We start from the raw sequence: 22,520 nt of genomic DNA, 5'->3' as shown, positions 1-22,520 counted from the left end.
ATTAGCAACTCCCAGTATCATCCATCAGAAACTGAGTTCTAAAGAAGAAGATTTATATGAGGATCCGACTAGGTATCGCAACATAGTTGGCATGCTGCAATACCTAACTTTTACTAGACCTGACGTAGTGTATTCGGTTAATCATGTATCTCAGTTTATGCATGAACCTCATACACCGCACATGGAGGCAGTTAAGCGAATACTACAGTATTTAAAAGGTACAGTTGGTGATGACCTGGTGTACAGGAAAAGTGAATCAAATCAAGATGGCCATGAAATCATTATTTATGCTGATGCTGATTGGGAGGGTGACCTAGATGAACGACTGTCAGTATCTAGTTATTGTAGTTTCATTGGGTCAAACATGGTGTCTTGGAGCAGTAGAAAGCAAAAGGCGGTTGCTAGGTCGAGTACAGAGGCTGAATATAGATCGATGACTGCTGCCACTGTTGAGGCTACATGGATAAGACATCTCCTAGCAGAGATGGGAGAACCGATTGCTCGACCACTTCTGTTGTGAGATAATCAAAGTGCCATTAATATGTCTTTTAACCCCATCTATCACATTCGAGCCAAGCACATTAAGATAGATCAACATTTCGTCAGGAAAAAGGTTGAAGAAAAGGAGATTGAGCCTATGTTTGTGCGAACCGATGAGCAAGTTGCAGATATTTTCACCAAAGGGCTCACAAAGGACAAATTCTGGTTTCTGAAAAGCAAGTTGTTCATGGTTCAAGACCATGCACAACTTGAGGGAGGCTGAAAAGAAGTGATTGGACCCGACCTCTACCGGATCGGATCCAGATCCAAACATAGTATTGTAATTCTTTTTGTTATTAAAGGGTATTTTTGTACCCTAAAAGTATGTATTAGTTAAATACTCGTACCCTAATATAATGAAAACACGTTGAACACTTTAACGTGTTGTTTTTCTGCAGCCTCTTTCCCATTATCGTGTTTTCTCTTTTCTTGCACAGGTGTAACCTGGAGATCATTGTATTTTAACATTCTCTTCCCTCCTTCCCGTTGTTTTTATTGGGAGAGCTGATGTGGGGTTGATATCATTGGAAATCACCATGACCAAGGTCCAACCCCTCCCTGCTGGGACTCAAAGGGGCAGCACTCCCAGCAAGCATCAGAATCACTGCTGTTACTTTCTCCTTTTTTGATTGTTTGTTTTTCTCACACTAAACAAACATCAGAATTGGAATCACATGAGATTCGAAATCATGTGATTTTTGAATCTCATGAGATTGCAAATCTCATCTGATTTATTCACTTTTGCAAATTACAACCAAACATACCCTTGATGTTGGTGGGGCATTTGGCTGAGCTTTCTCTTTTGTTTGTTTTCTCTTATGTGCTCAAGTCTCTTGAGTGTAGTCTATATTGAAGTAGTTCAAGGTTTGAGAGATCTTTTGTTGCGAAAACCAGTATGCTTGACACATTGTATGGGGAGTTCTAACCATGACCTGGTTTCATGGATACTTCATTGGTCCCTTTGGTGACTGAGACTTGGTACAAACAAATTTTTTTCTGAAAATTTTGTCATGCTAATCATTTTTCTGGTTTGACAGTGAACTGCCATATGATCAGTGGTTTGGTGAGGTTTCGGAAGAGGCTATGCTTCGATTGAGTGGAAGAACTAAAATGATGAATGGGGAGCGGGATCTTAACAGTCCAACTGCATCTATATCAGCTCAGTCGATCTCTTCAATTAGATCTCATGGAAGCAACTAGTCATCAGTTAATGGTACCACTTGTGATCTATGGGGTCAGAGTAGGGTCATTGTGTTGCCTCGAAACAAGCCAATTCTTGATAGGCCTGCACATGTTCTGCCATTTTGTGGCAGTCATGTATAAATAGCAGACTGTTTATTCTTTTAACAAGCTGCCTTTGGTGTTTTAACCTGTGTAGGTTGCGATTATTTTTAGAGTTTAGGACGTCTTTTGCTTGCATTGGCCTAGCAAACCAATTTGAGATTGTAAATGTTATCCATTCTTTCTTTTTGTTAATGCTGTATTGTATCATTATCATGCATTGTGTCATGTTAGTTTGTATGTACAATTATTGAATTTCTGGCTGGGATGTGTTTCTGGTTTTTTGAGTGTACACCATTGATAAGAATTCTTTCCAATGGAAAGACCACATAAGGTGATGGATTCTCTGTTCTCAGCCCTCTCTCTGTGTTTGTGTGTTTGCACGTGCATACCCTGAATGAATTTCCTTTGTAGTTTCAATTAATCAGTCTTGGGAAAAGTAGAAGGAAAAATATAATGCGAGAAATTGCAGAAAGTAGAACAATTACAAATGGGAGACTGCAGACATTGATCAGCACCTGTACATGATTAGCACGTCTATAGTCAAACCGCGTGGAGCATCACACCTCCCTGATACTAAACTGTAAACTGCAAAATAACATATCAAGCACCAATGGCATTTTATCGGGGGTGTCTGCCATTCAGACCTGTATTAGATTTCATAGTGCCGGTTTTAGTTAGTTAGCTCATTCAATCATATTGGATTCAGCCTAAATGATATCTGGATACAACGAAGCATACTTATATTTAGAAACTGGTTCAAAGATATTGTCATTCAAGCAACAATTGAAGTATATTAATATTTAGAAACTGTTTCAAATAGACTGTCAAACAAAAGTAGTCTACTTTATTTGTCAATGCTATTTTTTATTTCTTATTTTACTCTTTCATTGTATTCAAATGTGGGTGTCTATTAGTTTTGTATTAAGTGTATGGAATTTTAGCCCTTTCATTTATTTTGATCAAATTATTGTTTGTTGAGGATTTTGCATGGTTATAAAAAAATGTTTATGTAGCTTGCAAACTATTCATCATTTTTTTATAAGCAATTATTCATCAAATTTGAGATCTAGATGGTTCCATCTTTGCTACAGTCTACATGGAGCCATTTCAAGGTAGTCAAATGGGTCGAGCACGTGGGTCTTAAAGTTGCCACAGAAAATGCATGGTCCAAAACGTATTATGCAGTAAATGAGTTCCCGAGTGTTGAAAGGGTTTTGGTTTGACCCTGAATCTAAGCAAGTCATATCTCCTATGAACTATGCAACAATTACATAAAGGTAATTTTCTTAAAGGATCATAGTGCATTTTCACTTTTCTCTTCATGTAGTTTTTTTTTTTGAAGGAATAAATCATTTCTTCATTCAGCTCATACAAGCTGGTTGGTCGTTGAGAATTCGACCTTAATCAAATAGAACAAACTTCACATATAGAGGTCACCGTTTACAATGGGGTGTAGCCTCTCCAAATGCTCCACATCAGAAATGATAGATCGGTTCAGGTCACACAACATTGCAGCTTGTCTCTTTGAAGATTCTGGCATTCCTCTCGTGCCAGGCTGAGATGATCCAACAGTGCCAGACAAAGCACCAAGGCCCAAGAAGGAGATCTCTTGCCCAGGATTCCATCCTAACCATTAACCATTGGGTAAGGCAGCGACCAGGCTAGCCGTAAGAGCTCCTTGAAGAAAGGGCACTCCAAAAAGAGAGCACAAGGGCTGGGCAGTTGCATGCCCCACTTTTTCAGGTCCCCCTATCCAAGAGTAGCAACCAGGTGAAGAGGCTGGCTCTAGGGGATGGGACCCCTACCCTAGATGGTATATGCAGGTAGCTGTGCTCAGCCCGGATCAGTAAGATAGTAACAACTATTTGTAATTAGAACAAGAAATAAATAAATATAGGGTTAATCTAATCATTAAACTAGTTGTATTTAACATTAGATGAATTTAAACTTATTAAAATGACTAAAATATCTTTAAAAAAATAACATTTTTGAAAATCAAGGTCTCTTTTTTGGGAACTACAGGTCTTCTACATTTGGAGGGAAGTTAAAAGTCAAACATCTTTTTCAAAAACATAACTTTATAAATCTATCAAAATTACCTTTGTACCTCAAAAAGTAACTATGCAATTTCATAAATGTTATTATTTTATAGGCATTTTTAAGGTTGAATCCATCAATGTTAAATATAACTAGTTTAATGTTAGATTAACCTATAAATATAAATGAAGGCCTATCCATGGATATGTTTCAATTTAAGATAATTATAGCAAAGAATAAGGTCGAAAAATGACCGTACTCTATGGATAATTTGATGTGTTTTTCTAAAAATCGTATAATTTTCACTATTCTTCTGCAAATACTCAACTTCGTTAAGTCCTTTTTATCCTCCACAATTGCAAATTGATGGGTTATTGCGATAAAATTGTATGCTTGTCGGCTAGTGCAAACTCCCACTTAAATCCAGAATCACACGTTTTCTTGTGAACCTCACAAACTCACATAAATTTATTTACGAACATTCAGTGAAACTGAAACCCCTAACGTAACAAATATCCTACATAATACGCATATATAATATGAACCTCGCATAAATTTATTTGTGCACATCCGGTTAGACTGAAACTATTAAAATCACAAATATCCTACTTATTCACATATACTTTACCAGTTTTCATAAATATATGTGTGAACCTTCACTTAAACTAGTTGTATTTAACATTAGATGAGTTTAAATTTATTAAAATGATTAAAATATCTTTTAAAAAATAGCATTTTTGAAAATCCAGGTCTCTTTTTTGGGCATTACAAGTCTTTTACACTTGGAGGAAGGTTAAAAGTCAAACATTTTTTTCAAAAAAATAACTTTATAAATCTATCAAAATTACTTTTTTACCTCAAAAAGTAACTATGCATTTTACAAAATATTATTCTTTTGAAAGCATTTTAAAGGTTGAATCCATCAATGTTAAATACAACTAGTTTAATGTTAGATTAACCTATAAATATAGATGAGGGCCTATCCATGGCTATGTCTCAACTTAAAAGAATTACAACAAATAATAAGGTCGAAAAATGACCATACTATACGAATAATTTGGTACATTTATCTAAAAATCCTATAATTTTTGCTATTCTCCTGATGTCAAAATTCGTAAATACCCAACTTTGTTAGGACATTTTTACCCTTCACAATTACAAATTGATGGGTTATTACGATAAAATTGTATCACTCGTCAGCTAGTGCAAACACTCAAATCTAGAATTGCACGCTTTCATATGTGTGCCTCACGAATTCACATAAATTTATTTATGAACATTCGGTTAAACTAAAAGCCCTAACATAGCAAATATTCTACATAATTCACATATATAATACGAACCTCACACAAATTTATTTGTGCACATCTGGTTAGTCTGAAACAACAAAAATCATAAATATCCTTACTTATTCGCATATACTTTACCAATTCTCATAAATATATGTGTGAACCTCTACTTAAACAGAATGTCACATCACAAATATCATACTTAAATATTTGTGAATTTATGACATATACGCAAATTTCTTGCATATATGTGGACTTTCTGACAAATATGCAAAATTTGCCGATACATTGCATATGTTTTGGATGAATACTATGCAAGTTTTCTTATGATTTGTGGAGTTCTCAAATCATATATAAACTCATTTTTGTACCTAGGGTTTCTTTTTCTCGTTTGTTTCTACCTTCTAGAACCCTCTTTATTGTTTCTCACTCCTTGCAAAGATTTTCGTGTAATTTGACACTGCATTTTGAGGAGGTTGTGGTATCATCCATGTCATCGACTTTCCCATCTACAAGTTTGAACAGTGAGTTCCATACAATATATATGCATATTGTTTGTTTTTTCACACTGAACTTTTTTTTATATGTGATAATTTAATAACCCTATGCATATTTCTATTTGGTTGTTGCTATGGATGTCTTTTGCATGTTTTCCTATGTTGTTATCAACTTTTTCAGCCACCAGATTTATCGTTTAGGGTTTACTATGTTGCCTGTTTTTTTTCATAGATATATATATTTGTTTTTGTTATAGATGATTTATGATTGTTTTCTTGCCCTTTAATTAATATTTGTTGCTCTTGTTTTAGTATAATAGGGCTAGGGTTCACTGTGCACAAGCATTGAACATCTATAGTGGTTGTTGTAGGCGGTCAAAGATGACATCTAAAAGGGATAAAGTACACTACTATAGGTCTGATTGATCTAATCAAAGATCTATAGTGGTCTTAAAAAATAATACCCTTAAAGAATTTATGACTTTAATATCTCATAAAATTGATATATGAAAGACTTATTGAGCCTCCAGTATAGTTATTCTCCGAACATAAACAACCAACAAATATGGATAAATGTTTTGAACGATGATGATGTAGAATATATGTTATTTAGTGGTAATGTTTACTTGGATGCATGCAAAGTTAATCAATAAATAGTTAAATGAGGAATAGTTGATGAATTGAATGATGTGAATAGAATGCGCATCTATCTCAGACACCGTTTATCGAGCTCAGTCCTTTGCCAATTTGATGTTGTACAAAGGCCAATGAAAAGCTAAAGGTTGAGATGACATCGATCATTTAGGTGCCAGGTGTCGATATCTCGATAGATGAGTTGTGGACACTTGTGGGTTAAATGTAAATTTATATTGTAAGCTTCAAACATTAAGGATGTAACCACATACACACATATAAGCAGTGGATAATGTTGCACTTCTTTTGTTATTTGTATGGTTTAGATTCAGTTTTTGCTTTGATTTATGAAATTTTATTATTTTTGTGGTTTGTACATGCACACACACACATATGAATGAATATATGAGCATGTATGAATGAATGAATATATGAGCATGTATGAATGAATGAATGTATGAGAATATACAAGCAGGTTCATTATAAATAAATGGATGCTAATAAATTTATGCAAATATTTACTAGAATGAGAAAGTTTGCATAATTTGTCAACTTTCACAATTATTTTATGCAGAATGTCTCAATTTTCATAAATATTTTATGTGGACTTCTTCATCCTCACAAACATTTGTTAATTTCTGCATTTATTTTATGTAGACTTCCTCGTTTCAAAAAATATTTGTATATGATTGACTTTTTAATGGCTTTAACATGTGTCACGTTTTGATTGACACAATATTTTTTAATTATTTTTTGGCCAATTCAGAATAATTCACTTGAGAATGGATATTGGAGGATTCACCTGAATCATTGGGCCAAACGATACAAGTCCGATTCCGATACAGACAACAGTGGTGTGAACCCATTTTGACAGGAAAGATGCTTGTTTGCCTTTATTATGTAAACACCACCACATGTTTTCCATGGAGATGTTTGTTTCACCTCCCTTAGTAAAAGTTCTCTTTCCTACGAAAGAGTGTCTCTTTCATCCCCCCCCGAAAAGAAAGCAATATCCATGCTTGAACAAAGAAGAGAGTGCGAATAGGCCAAGGGATTAAGCATTCTATTATTTCATCACAATTCCAGCAATGAACATTGCATACACAAATATGATCATGGAAAATATTTAGGTGTATGCATGGCTGATCAGACCGACAAAAGGAGAAGGAAAAAAAAAACACCCAATATAACCCAAAAAAGGCGAAAAACTCACATCAGCAAAATCATATCAAAACACGAGCCATTCTGCTATGTTCTTCTAGTCTTCAATCAAAGACAAACTGGAAAGGGTTTTCCTACAAACAAAACAGAGAATTCTTTTGACGAAGACTGCACAGAGCAAGAAATGTAAGGCCACACAACTTGCTTCCAAAGCCAAATCAACCATCAATTGCAGTTACGATCCCGTTACTGCTGCACTAATCTCCACACACGAATGCATGCATCTTCACCAGAGCTTACAACAGTGCAATCATCATTGAAAACTAATCCATAAACACCTCCCAAGTGAGCACCCTTTATGGTTATACGACTTGAAGCTGGCTTATCAACTTCATATATAATTATGCTTGTGTCTAGAGATCCCGTAGCAACCATTGTGCTATCAGGAGACCAAGCCACACAATTTATACGAGCAGTATGGTACAACATGTTCTTAAGCTTAACCTGCAGAAGATAGTCAACTGGTTAGTGAGACAAATGTTCAGGAAGTTAAAAATCAAACCTTGGTAATTAACATTACATTTCTAAAAAGGATTAATGCGGAAGGGAAAGGAAGAAAGAGAGATGGACTATGCAAATGGGAACCAAAAAGTTAGAAGTATGAACAACTTAAATATAGTGACAAAATCTATCAAAAATAAAGAAAAAAAAAACATGGATGAAGCATGACAGCCTTCCACTACTTTAATGTGTGTAAAAAGAATTTAGGAAACAAAAAGAAAATTAAAAAACCATATAGGATTTACATTGTGCCTGATAAATTGAACCATGGCATTTTGCTATGTCACATGGGTGCGGGTGCGACACGGGTGCGGCGCAATTTCAAAAATTTTGGACACGGGGGCTCGGCTATATATATATATAATTCTAGTAAACAATTAAAATTAAGTAGCCAAAACTATGACCTTAATTTTTTCGAAAGTTTCAATTTGGCATTCCCATTTCTTTATGGTAGTTCTTAAGCTAGCTTTTCTAATACTTGTGAAACAAGTATTTTTTTAAACTGGAAAAGCATTTATTTAGCTATCTCAAATGGTTGGGTTACCTTTTATCGTGTTTTATACATATTTTTACATAAGTTGTGACTTGTGAAACAGTCACACAGACTGTGCACACAGTCTGTGCAATGCAGTCTGTGACTGTGCAGACTGTGCACAGTCACACAGACTGTGCACAGTCACACAGACTGTGTGCAATGACTGTGCAGTTGCAGTTGCACAGTCTGTGACTGTGCAACTGCATTGCACAGTCTGGTTATATATTAAAAAAAAAGATATATAAAAATTGTTTTTTTTGTTTTTTGTCTTAAAAATGGACATTTTTGGACTCGGTCAAAGTTGACCGAGTCCAAAATGTGGACGGACGCGGCCTGGACTCGTTGACCGAGTCCGACTCGGCGTTGACCGAGTCCAGGCCGAGTCCGAAGCCGCACCCGTGTCCGCACCCGTGTCGGGGCGTGTCGACTCGGGTGCGGCACCTCCCTAGCCGAGTCCGTGTGACATAGGCATTTTGTAGTCTAGGAAAACAAGGGTAATTATAATACCGCACACATAGCCATAAATGCTTAAGAATTTTCAAGGTTTTTGGATCTAGAATGCCATTGACATACAATAGAATGAATGTCTACTACATTTTTCATAACAGGGATATTGCGCCGAATCAATTCATTCTAGGTCTTGATTGCTTTGTCACCTTCTCATGAAAATCCAGAACATGCAATTAATAGCAAAGTACACCATTATTATCAAAACTGTATTTGTCTTATGCACCACAATTTGCTTTGTAATCCCATTGTTGCTTAAAGCTAAACTTATGGTCCCCAATAGTAATATTCCTGCTTATTGCTGATCTCCAATCTTTACTGGGCTCCTCCTTTTCCCAGTTCCTTCAACTTGCTTCATGTCAAATTTTTTGTGTTCTGTAATTTCAGACAGCTTGTAACATGCCCATTCTATCCCTGACAATGCTCATCTTTCTGTTTAATTAACTCTTAAGGACAAGATGTAAGGATACGTGGCATTTCTTCAATATGTGTTTTTATTTTTACTTTACGTAACATGCATTAGTATTGTATCATTGTCATCAATGGCTCGGGTAATTGATTTGTAGTACCAGTTGGAGTCACACTATCTCAACCGGGCCATATTCAGGCAAACCTAGCTTGACTAATAAAAAAAAATTAACTCAATCCTAGTGAGGATTAATCTATTATGAGAGATCATCCCATGTGATTAATGAGTTGGGACATCAACCTGTTGTAGTTGGAATATTCATTTTCTCTTTCCTATTTCATTGAGTCAAATTGAAATGACAAAAATTGACACAGAATTAGAGCAGCCATGACGAAGTGATCTATTAATCTCATCTTCATGCTTTTTCCTCTAATCTTCTAACCTCTTTCTTCTCTATGGATTTAATATTTTTCAGAAGATTTCTTTGTTTTGAATGTTAAATTTTAAAACACTTACTGGAATCATAGGCAGATCTGACTGTTAGCTTTGAACAAATCTGGAATCTAACTTGTTTTTTGGTCTCATAGGCTTGGGTGAAGGGGATAAATGGATTGGTACGTGGAAATGGTAGCTCTATCTCAGCTGGTGGTGTGGTTGGCTGGAACCAAATAATCAAATCTTCAAGGGAGTACGACCTTGCAAAGGGGGGTGATTGAATTGGTAATTAAGTTTATGGTTCAAATCAAGCTTGCAAAGGGGTCAAGCTGAGGTTCCAGACTGACTTATGGTCCAGGGATGTAACTCTTGCTGAAAGATATCCACCGTTTTTTCACATAAACAGAGATAACAGCATACTTGTAAGTGAATGTTGGAAAGGAAGAGCTAGTTAGTTCACTGAATTCAGAAGGAATTTCAAGGAGCAAGAGGTAGAAGATTGATTTTGGTTATGGCTATTGGATTTTTAGGCCCATGGAAAATTTCTGACAGCGAGAATTCCTTATATGGAAATGTGACGGATGTGTTATGTTCTCTATAGCTTCATTTAGCCATGCTTTTGGCTGTAAAGATGTAGACCACTTTCCAAATGACACCGTCCAGGGTTTCCATCCCTCCTACAGCCAAGATATTTGTGTGGCTCTTAGCACTTGATAAGGTTAATAACCAGTGCAAATTGAAAGACAAAAGTTTCCAGCTTGCAAGTACTTGCTACTTCTGTTTCGATGAGAACGAAACAATTGAGCATTTGTTTTGGTTTTATCCAGCATTTCAGTGGTTGTTCAAACAAGCTTTGGATTGTGCCAATAAAATGGCCAGATGGGGATTTAGCTTGGATTGGTCGGAATAGGACTGGTGGTTAAGAATCTTAATTTGATCTATTCTGTAAGCTTGTTGAAAAATTTCTTATCCCCTGGCTTAAATTATTTCTCTTAGACAAAAAAAAAGGATTTACATGGTTTGCAAAGTGTTATAATGTGCATCTCCCTCGCATACTGTCTGTAGACTCTGTGCATACACCAATTCTTGTTTTCTTTTTGTTATGTGTGTGTGCTTGTGTTCAAGGATTGATACACACACACACACACACACACACACATATATATATATATATATATATATATATATATAGAGAGAGAGAGAGAGAGAGAGATGGTACCTCTCGAGTGACATGGTCCCATACAACAGCTTCTCGATTGAGATCACCAGAAATAAACATAGAGGCATCTGGGGAGAAACGAATGACGTTAATAGCACCACGATGCTTCTCAAGGACTGACTCTTCAGTGAGAGTGTCCCCATTGACAGAATAGACGTGGAGTTTCCCATCTTGGCCACCAACAATGGACTCACTTCCATCAGGTGAAATTGCAGATGCCGTCACAGCAAACCCAAGATTCAGAGTTGACAACACTTTGGATCCACGAAGCATGATTACTCCTGAATCAGTTGAAAGCAATGCCAGCTCGGGCTTATCAAGTGCAATATTTAAGTCCTTTGGTTGTGCACCAATATCAATTTGTTCTTCATCACCACACTGATCATCATGCAGCGAAATTCTCCTTACCTGTAAAATTTTGGGAAAAGGATCATCTCTTGTAGCAAAAGCAAGTTGAACATATTGTACATAGCTACAGTTGTTGTACAGTCAGCAAAATATAAGCCCCACAGCAGGATATCATCAATTGGAATTTGGCAGGTAGATTAAGAAATTGTTCCTTATTAAAGGAATATGCTATTCATCAGACTTGGTGAGCAATACTACCGTGTATTGAACTTTTATAATTGGCTGGAAAGCTTTCCAGACAAGAATATATGGACTATCCCTGATATTTACTATCCGAACATCAAAGAAGAGGACCAAATATTTGAAGAACACCTGATAAAATCATCAAATTGGACTAGGACAATATAACTTAAAAACGAGGAGAAAATCTCCAACCGAATAGCCTTTGGAAATCTTTCACATGTTATTGCCATTAGACATACTAGCGAGCACAGACATGCTCCCAGTCTATGTCACAGGGACTCACCAAAGAGGCCTCTGCACCCACGTCGACGCGACGCGGGTGTGGCACCCAATTCGGTCAACCCGCACCCAAGGTTATCATTGTCCAAAATGGACTTGGTTAACTTTGTCCATTAAAAAAAGGGACAGGGCTCGATAATGGGTAAGGGTACCTCGAGCACCCCCCTCCCCCCCCCAATTAAAAAAATAAGGGGGTACCTCGAGAAGGGGTAAAGAGGGATGGGGCTTGAGAATGGGGTACCGCGAGAAAGGGTAAAGGGGTGGTGTTAAAATATATATATATATACCCTCCCGCACCCCCACACCCAAGTTCTTTTAAAGTGCCGCATCGCCGCCCCCGCATCTGCACCCGTACCTATGTGACATAGCTCCCAGTTTATCCAATACATATATGCACATGTATGAATACAAATTGTAGTTAGTTGCCTGTTTATAGAGAGCGTGAGAGAGGTTGACTATACCATGCACGTGCGAAAATCAAATTCCACTTGTACAACTTACATAATGAATAACAAATAGTGTCAACTGTCACATACAGATCAATTCCTTATGCTGTGAACATTGGATCAAGAGAATTTCCGCTCATGACATTTTATATGTCAAAATTACAACTGGCACGGTAACAATGTCAGAACAAAACAATATCCATAGTGCTATGATTAGGCCAATGAAGCACTGCTCGTCATATTATATCATTACATGGCAAGGTGTACCTTTCAAAAGGTATATGTGTAATTAGGTTAACCTAAAGTTAGACATAACATACAAGAGAGTTGACTGCGACATCACCCACCATATGAGGCACTTTACAGCCCTGTGGTACCTCCTGTTATCTCTTCTCTATTCTTCGTCTTCACCACATGAACATAAAGTTGAATTACTTGCTTAAAAGATGTAGTACTGCTCATTTCAAGCATGGGCGTGAACAAATCTCAATTCATTTTTTATTTCTTCTCAAGGAGTATTGAAAATGATATTACTTGCATATTTTGGTCAAACTATTTCAATGGAATATTATATAGAATTTCAAAGGCTATTTAAGTTTCTAATTCAAGAATTTGACATCAAGAAATTGGTCTCATTTACGTACCTCTTAGAGATTGAAGTTACAAGAACAACAAAGAGTATATTTATCTTTTAGAGAGAATATGTTGGAAGATACTGTTATTAGTCAGTTTGGAGCCTTGTGAATTAACTAACATATCTGTTATCCGATTAGCCTGATTAATCAATTCATGCACAATGAAATGATACTGAGATGGGCCATGAATATTCAAAAAATTGAAGGCTACTCATCAAAAAGGAATCTTCTATGCCAATTCCTTTGAAGTACAAAATAGATGACCTGCATGTATGTGCATAAAAGAACCGCCTCTGGTTTTATTTTCTTTGAGAGTGAATTCCGTACCATTGAATAGAAAAGAGACAAATGATCATAAGCTTAAATGTTGAAGCCAAATTATAAAGCCATGTCTTTTGGGCCATTTGAAAAGAATTCATGTAAAAGCAATATTACAAAAGGCAGAGATTCAGGTGAAACTTCTAGAAAGCTTTATGGTGATAAATAATATCTATGAAAAGAAGCAACCATATATTGGTGACTTGCCACTTTAATAAGAAAGAGTTGCATTCAAGATGTTTAGCACTTCAAATTTTCTGAACAGAATTGCAAATTCTCCAAGAGAGTTCAAGGCTTGACTTCATAAATCAATTCGATAGATATCTTTGCAACACCTCAAGATGGAGCATTGTTGCCTATCTCAATTAGGGGTGGCAATCGGGTCGGGTTGGCAGGTCGACCCGGCGGGTTGGCTGGTCAGCATACCTCAACCCGACCCGTTTATTAAACGGGTCGGCTGTGGCAAACACGAACCCGACCCGTTTATTAAACGGGTAACCCGACACGACCCGCCAACCCGTTTATAAACGGGTTGGGTCGGGTAAACGGATTGGCAGGTTAGCAGGTTGACCCGCCCGCCTAACCCGTTTATTAAACGGGTCAGCTGGGTTGGCATACCCCTAACACGAACCCGACCCGTTTAATAAACGGGTTAGGCGTGAAAAGATACTGTCATTTAGTATAAAGTCTGGATCTCAGGATCCAGACCCAATTCATTTTAAACACATGCTCATTAATGTTTCCTTAATGACATGCTATAATTTTATCATAACATGTAATGGGTATTTTCGTACCCTAGCTATTGTATCTGTGTGTATTTAATCAGAGAAGCAAAAATGAATACCCTGATTAGGGATTTTTGCTGCAGCCTCGTTCTCTCTCCCCATGCTGTGTTGTTGCTTGTAGATGAAGAAAGGAACCCATGATTTCTATCATGGTATCAGAGCAGCAGGTTCAATATTGAAGATCGGTTCCTTCTATGACTGATTTGTCTCCTTCTAAGGTACCTGTTTTCTCATTTTTCCTATCGATTTCTCTTGTATTTAAATCTGCAGTCCGGACTGAAATCTCTTCTTTGTACTCTCCTCTTTCTTTTTGCTCTTTTGAAATACATCATTAATCTGCTTATTGTCTTCTTCAAGTACCTCCTTTTGATTCCCCTTTTTTATTTAAGCCAACGTGTTTCTCTTATTTCCAAAATCCAAAACTGAAATTTGGTCACGTTGGCATATTTCCTCCTTCTTTCATTCCCTGTTGTTCTTCTGTCATATCTACTACTTCTTTCACATTGCTGCACGTGATCTTACCCATCCATAAGCAAAATAATCAAGCAAGATCAATTTTTTTGATCTATGTGTGATTACAAGAGTTGAAAAGGATCACTCCAAACTCATTTGCATATTGACGTCAGATCAGATTGTGATCTGCACGCCCAGATCTATCTTGATTGAAATAATTTCATCTTCGAATTCATTTTCATCTCTGTTTTGCCTGTTTTCTCATTATTCTAAAAGGAAAACACATTATTTTCAAAATAACGTACCTATTACTGATTGAATTTTATTCAGAACAGATTCTTTACTGTGCAGTCCTGTTTTTCTGCCTCGTGTTCATCAGTTAAAAAAAAAAACTAGTCTGGTCTTTAGACTTCTCTGATACTAAAATTTATGTTCTGAATTATACTAGAATTCAATTGTGGTTGGGTCTTTGTCGTAAGGCCATTTCTTATTTTTTATTCCTTCTCTTGGTTGGATCTTATTCCTTCTTGTTTTTGGCTTCAAAAGAATATGGACTCATTCCCTCATTCTCAGTCTGGTCTTTCCTCAAACTTTCTCAGCCAACTCGTGTCTGAGAAACTGAACAATTAGCAACAAATCATACCATTCATAAGAAGTCAGGACCTTTCTGGACATCTGGATGGTTCTGTTCCTGTTCCTCCAGAATTCATACCACAAGAAGAAAAGAATGGTGAGAAAGATCTTTCTAGTACCTATGTAAGAAATCCTGAGTATGTATCCTGGATGAAGTGAGATCAGGCGTTGGTTGCCTATATCACTTCTACATTGTCACAAGAAGTGCTTGTGGCAATTCCAGATGACTGCTCTGTTAAAATGTAAAACTGTGCAAATGTTTCATATTTACTGACAAAAATGATAAACTTTCTCCTCGTGTGATTCCCTGTGCCTTTTTAGGATATGCTAAAACCAGAAAGGTTATAGATGTTTTGACTTCAAAAATAATAAACTATATGTGTCTAGAAATGTTTCCTTTCTTGAAAAGGAGAGCTTCTTTGATTTTAGAAAATTAAAAGACGTCACTGAGTACTCCTTTTTGCTAGATCTAATATCAACATCTGATGAATATGACCTTGATTGTAACTTTGATGATGATCAAAGAATTATTGATCTTAATGTTGAAAATGAAGAAGTTCATAGAGATACTAGTATTCAATATTCCAGGCGACAAGAGTCTAATCCTCCATGTGCACTTGAAAAATATTCTAACATTCCAACTAGACAATCATCTCGAATCTCGAGGCCTCCAGGAAAGTTTATATCAGTGGCGAAGCCAGGGGTGGGCATGGGTGGGCGGCCGCCCACCCTAAAATTTGAAACCGAGTCGACTCATGACTCAGAAAACCGAGTCGAATCGGGACTCGTGAAACCGAGTCGACCGAGACCCGGGCTCTCGATGAGTCTAGAGCCTGCCAAAAGAGGCGAGGGGTAAAACCCTAGCCAGTTTTCTAAAGCTCTGCCCCTCCGTTCCAGCGTTCCCCTTCAGTCACAGGCAAGACGGCAACCCCATTCGCCGGCAACCCTTGTGCTCTGCAGTGCCGTCGGCCTCCCTTCGGTGAACCCGCGGTGGCGGTGCCCCCGTCCGAGCTTGTCCCTCTCGGCTGCAATCTCCGGCGACGCGAGGCACCGGTGTCGCAGTCAGTCGGACCTTTGCCAATCTCCGGCAACCATCGCTAGCAGTTTGAAGAAGACCCTCTTATCTCCTAAATTTGAGGGTGGGTTTTGTTCATGTTCAGTGGCTCTGGTGATACAGTATCCAATTATCCATTCTAGAGGAGATATACAGGCCAATCCTTCAATTTGGTTCTTGATCCTTTCTTTTTGGGGCACAACTGAACGTGGGTCTAGTTTCTTTCCTCCTTTTTGGGCGCAACCTCATTGGAAGAGTCAATCTTGCTATCCTTTCTTGGTCATCGTGCGTGCATAGGACTCTCCTTTTGTGCCTGCTGCTAAAACAAGGTATGGATGTCTATCAATGTAACGAAGGCAACAGATAGCGTATCTTTATCTACCAGATAGTTGGTGAGTGAATTGCTTGTTCTCGATTGTCTAGGATTCTTGTAGTGAGTAACTGTGGCCATTGACAGATTTTAATAATTGGGCGTCTGTATTTTTTGTCTAATAGGCATTTTTATACTCTTTTTGCTTGAATTCTGCATATGGTGCATGTTGGTCATCATCGGTGTCATAAAAAATGTATTCATTTTTTAGCTTAAAGCTTTTTCGGGGTTCTACGGCCAATCTTGGTGGTCAGAGGCGGAGCTGGGGGGGGGGGGGGGAGGGGGCAGGAATGGGCTGTAGCCCAGTCCTGCCTCTCGAAACAGTTAAATATTTTTTTTTAAAAAGCCCAGTCCTAGCCCAGCTCAGCCCTGACTGCAGCAAATAGTTTGATTTGTCCATATAAAATAGATTTTTATTAATAATTGTAGCCATTTTTTATTTTATCTCAATTTTTTTTCGGGGGCGCTGCCCCCGAGCCCCCGACTATCACGCCATTTTTTTTTGCTACACCCCTGTTTGCCCATCCCCCACGTCAATCCTAGCTACGCCACTGGTTTGTATCATACGAGTCTTTCTCACCCACATATAGGGCAGTTATTGCATTAATTCACTCATATGAAGAACCATCCACATATTTTCAAGCAAAAAATGATATCAAATGGATAGAAGCCATGAAAGCTGAATTAGATGCACTTGAAAAGGCTTCTACATGGAATATTCAAGATCTTCCTTCAGGGAAGAAAACTATAGGATGTCGATGGGTTTATAAAATTAAAACCAAGAGTGATGGTACTCTTGAAAGATATAAAGCCCGTTTAGTAGCCAAAGGTTATGCCCAAGAATATGGGATTGATTATGAAGAAACCTTTGCTCCGATGGCTCGTATGACTACTGTCCGAACCTTAATTGCCTTAGCTTCTATCAAAAAATGGTCTATTTTTCAAAAGGATGTCAAAAATGTTTTTTTAAATGGAAAGCTAGTTGAAGAAGTATACATGGAACCCCCTCCTGGTCTAAGTATTCCTAAGGGTAAAGTCCTTCGCTTAGAAAAAACTCTTTACGGACTTAAACAAGCACCAAAAGCTTGGTATGATAGGTTTAGTCGTGTTATGATTGATATTGGTTTTCAATTCTGTTTAACTGACACTGCTTTGTTTATTAAGAATTCTGATGCAGGGATCATTATGCTTCTTCTCTATGTGGATGATATGATCATCACCGGAAGCGATAAACAGGGAGTTGAAACAATCAAAACACTTCTTAAATCTCATTTTGAAATGACTGATTTGGGCTTGTTGAGATACTTTTTAGGCATTGAAGTTGCTTATTCTCCTAGAGGATATTTATTATCTCAGACTAAATTTGCTTTTGATATTGTTTTCAGGTCTGGTATTACTGATGATAAGAAAGTTGACACTCCAGAAGTTGTTAATGTTAAAATGAAGATTGATGATGGAGAACTTCTTGCAGACCCTACTCCTTATAGACAGCTTGTCGGGGCACTTTCCTATCTATCCATTACCAGACCAGATATAGCACATGTTGTTCATACAGCAAGTCAATTTCAACATGCTCCTACTTCTGTTCGTATGGGAGCAGTCATGCGTATTATCATATACATCAAGTCCTCTCTTTCACAAGGACTTTTCTTATCTTTCTCCTCTTCTCTTGATTTAATTGCATATACTGATGCTGATTGGGGAGGTGATCCCAATAACAGACACTCAACCACTGGCTTTTGTGTCTTTTTAGGGGAATCATTGATCTCGTGGAGGTGTAAAAAGCAGCAGAAGGTATCTCTCTCATCCACCGAAGCTGAATACAGAGCCATGGCAACCACGACCATGGAAGTAGTTTGGCTCCGACGACTGCTTGCTGACATGGGAGTTGAAGCAACAAAGGCTTCACAAATGTGTTGTGACAACAAAAGTGCGATCTACATTGCCAGTAACATAACATTCCACGAACGCACCAAACACATCGAAATGGAATGTCACTACGTCAGAGAGGAATATCTACACGGGATAATTGATCTGCCATATGTCACTTCAGAATATCAGTTAGCAGACTTCTTTACAAAGCCTCTCGCTGCTCCTCAATTTCGCTTTCTCTTAGACAAACTTTCGCTCATTGTACCGTAAGTTTGAGGGGGAGTGTTAAAATGTAAAACTGTACACATATGTATATATAATAAAATTATATTATTATTATATATATATATATAAATACATTTTTCATTTCTTTCTTTTTTGTATTTTTTTTCCTTTATTTTTATTTTTTGTCTTTATGTCATCTAGTTCAGTTTGAACTAGAATGACTGTTGCTAGTCAAGTCCTGTCCAGACTTGACTAGCAATAGAGTTGTTGGACTGACACATTCCAACAGCTCTTAATAGAGCTGTTGGACTGTGTCCAACAGCTCTATTGAGTCCTCTTTGAGCTGTGTATATAAAGGGGTGCAGCCCCTCTTGTATTTCATTCCAATGCTTCTTAAGCAATTGGTTTTTCATATCAATAAATAATACATTTTTGTTTTTATTTTGTTTCCAGTTATAACCTTTTTAAGGGTTATGCTTTTGTGTCATTCTTGACACTTGCCCTTGTTAATCTAAGCTCGTGTTTCAAAGATCCCCATTTCATTTCATGCTCAACAATGCAATTATGGCATCGACTAGTTCAGACATATTCTCAAGTTTCTCAGGCCAGAGTATTATTTTTAAAGAAAGAGTTTCAAATGCTAAGAAAGGACTGCATGACTATTATGGAGTATTTGAACAAAATGAAGACTATTACAGATCAATTGGCCATTGTGGGATGCCCTGTTAGTGACAAAGATATGGTGCGACAAACTTTGAGTAGGTTGGGGTCGGACTATCATATGATGGTTACTTCCTTATTGTGTTTGCCAGATTTACCTACATTTGAAGATCTTCGTGTCAAGCTTTTACAGTATGAGATGACGTTGAAAGGATTTTCTGAAGATACTCATGCTCATGTTGGAGCACACAATGTTCTTGCCACAGGAGTTGCCTATGGGCGAGGACGTGGTAGGTATGATTTTCGAGACAAATGTGGTCAAGAAAGAAATGGACAAGGAAGTCGTGGAATACTACCTACACCCAATGTTCCTCCCAATGGGCAAAGGCAAAGGACAATACCTACCTGCTTTCTCTGCAACAAAAAGGGACACATAAAGGCAAATTGCTGGTTTAACCCGCAAAATAGAGGAAAGCAATTGGAGACAAGAAAGGGAACAGATACATTGAAAAATAGTGGAGAAGTCAAAGAGTTACTATTATTTGCCTTGGCTGAATTGAATATCAAACAGAATAATCAAGGTACTTGGTATGTTGATTCGGGTGCAGCCACTCATGTCACTGGTGATGCTGGTAAGCTCCTAAATCTTGTTTCTTATGTTGGTAGAAATAGTATAGTCACTGGAGATGGGTCTCACCACCATATTTCGCACATTGAAAATTTTGTAATCCCCATGTCCAACTATTCTCTTGCACTTTTAAATGTCATTCATGCTCCTAATATCAAGAAAAATATTGTTTCTGTCTCTAAACTTGTAGATGGCATTAATGCTTCAGTTGAGTTTACTCCTTTTTCTGTTTGTGTTAAGGACCTTCAAACGAGAGAAACATTCACTGAAGGAAAACGTCAAGGAAATATGTACGTGTTCCAAGAGAATCCTTCCTCTCGTGTTCAACCTGTTGATTCCATCTTGAAGCTCACATCATCATCTTCAGTTTCTACTGAGAGTGTTTTTAATCTTTCTGAATGTATTGAGTCAAATCTTTGGCATGGTCGTCTGGGTCATTGTAGTAGTCGCTTTATTGATAAGCTTGTTTCAAGTAGTCTTATTCCCAAGTCAAGTCTAGACTTAAGTGTCGATAATAAAAAGTGTTCTTGTTGTCTTCAGTGTAAGAGTCATGTTCTTCCTTTTCATTCCATTAATAAAAGAGCTTCAAGACCATTTGAAATTATATGTTCTGATGTTTGGGGCCCGGCTCCAGTTCCTTCCATGTATGGCACTAGATATTATCTCATATTTGTTGACAGTTATTCTCGATATACATGGATCTTCTTTATGAAAAGTAAATCTAAAACCTTCAAGTTATTTCAGAATTTTCATTCTTTTGTTCAAAACCAATTCTCTCAGAATATTATTTGTTTCCAATGTGATGGAGGGGGTGAATTCTCTTCAAATGACTTCATAAATTTCCTCCAAACAAATGGAATAAGTAGATATGTGTCTTGCCCTCACACACCTCAACAGAATGGGATTACTCAACGGAAGCATTGTCATATTGTCAAGAGTGCAATGAGCATGATGCATGATAGTAACCTTCCAGTTACCTTCTGGGCAGAGGCTTTTCACACAACTGTCTATGTCATAAATTGATTGCCTATGAACATCTTAGAGAACAAATCACCCTATTTCTCTTTGCATGGTGTGCATCCAAATTATCACGATTTGAGTGTATTCGGGTGTATGTTATGTTCATGTTGACAGTTCAATGCGGCACAAGTTTCAGGATAAGGCCTTAAAGTGCAGATTTGTGGGGTATGCTGATGATTACAAAGTCTACAAATGCTATGATCCCGTGAGCAAGCACATAAAAATATCAAGAAATGTTGTGTTTGACGAATCAAATTTTGGTCATAATGCTAGCACTCCTCCTGAAATTGAAGTTTATCACCCTTGGTTGAACTCAGATCTCTTTTCTAGTATTGATAATGTATGTTCTTCTTAATGTAATCAAAGAGACTAGGGAAACGTATCTACTCTTGCGCAAAGAACTCAAGAAAGTGTAACGTCTGAATCACTATTGGCCCCCGAAAGGTATAAAGGCATTGGTTACTCTCGACGTGAGAAGGAGAAACCTCCCAGCTTTAATCAGGAGCATAATTCTCCTTATGTTTCCACTCAATCACTTGCTCACAGAAGGTCTACCCGACCTCGGCATCCTATTGATAGGTGGGTCAGTTATGAGAACTTCACGATGGATTTTCAACTTTTCTTAACCTCTTTGGGCAAGGAAGATCAACCGACAACATTTTATCAAGCAATAAATTCTAAGAGATGAATTGAAGCTATGAACAACGAAATGGCAGCTCTTCATGAGTCTGGCACTTGGGATATTGTTCCCAGACCACATAATCGGAATGTGGTTGGGTCAAAATGGGTCTATAAGATAAAGTATAAGCTAGATGGTGCTATCGAGCGATATAAGGCAAGGCTGGTTGTCAAAGGATTCACACAGGAGCAAGGACAAGACTATGATGAGACCTTTATTCTAGTTGTGAAGATGGGAACTATCCGCATCATAGTATCATTGGCTGTTGAGCACCAGTGGACTCTCAACCAATTGGATGTGAAGAATGCGTTTCTACATGGAACTCCGAAGGAAGAAGTATACATGGAGCAGCCCACTGGGTATGCAAAAGGGAACTCTAAAGAATACGTGTGCAGGTTAAAGATAGCTATATATGGTCTAAAGCAGGCATCTCGATCTTGGTTTGACAGTTTCGCTCTTGAAGTAGAAAAATATGGGTTTAGTCGGTCTCTTCTTGACCATTCTCTTTTCATATTTAAATGCAAAGATATAATTACCCTGTTATTGATATATGTTGATGACATTATCATTACAGGTAACTCTAATGAACATATTGAACAGGTTAAAGAACTTTTGAATCATAAATTCAAGATGAAGGATCTTGGTAAACTGCGATACTTTCTTGGAGTAGAAGTTGACAGGACTCCTTAAGGCATGACGCTTACTCAGCATAAGTATACCATTGATGTTCTTAGCAAGGCAGGTATGACAGATTGTAAGCTCCTC

The 22,520-nt window shown here is 37.6% G+C and overlaps 1 long non-coding RNA gene across 1 annotated transcript; it reads right to left on the bottom strand.

Annotated features, from left to right (window-relative positions):
• Positions 1-1,101: 1,101 nt before the first annotated feature.
• Positions 1,102-11,192, bottom strand: LOC149829690 (uncharacterized). Its single transcript, XR_016433741.1, has 3 exons — positions 11,108-11,192; positions 2,340-2,468; positions 1,102-2,227 (listed from the first exon to the last, which is right to left on the bottom strand). It is a non-coding gene; the product is annotated as an uncharacterized LOC149829690 (long non-coding RNA).
• Positions 11,193-22,520: the final 11,328 nt, after the last annotated feature.

Source organism: Nuphar pumila, chromosome 8, assembly GCF_984573655.1.
Source record: "Nuphar pumila chromosome 8, dmNupPumi1.hap1.1, whole genome shotgun sequence".
NCBI classification, from domain to species: domain Eukaryota; kingdom Viridiplantae; phylum Streptophyta; class Magnoliopsida; order Nymphaeales; family Nymphaeaceae; genus Nuphar; species Nuphar pumila.
This window is presented reverse-complemented; position numbering and strand designations above follow the sequence as displayed.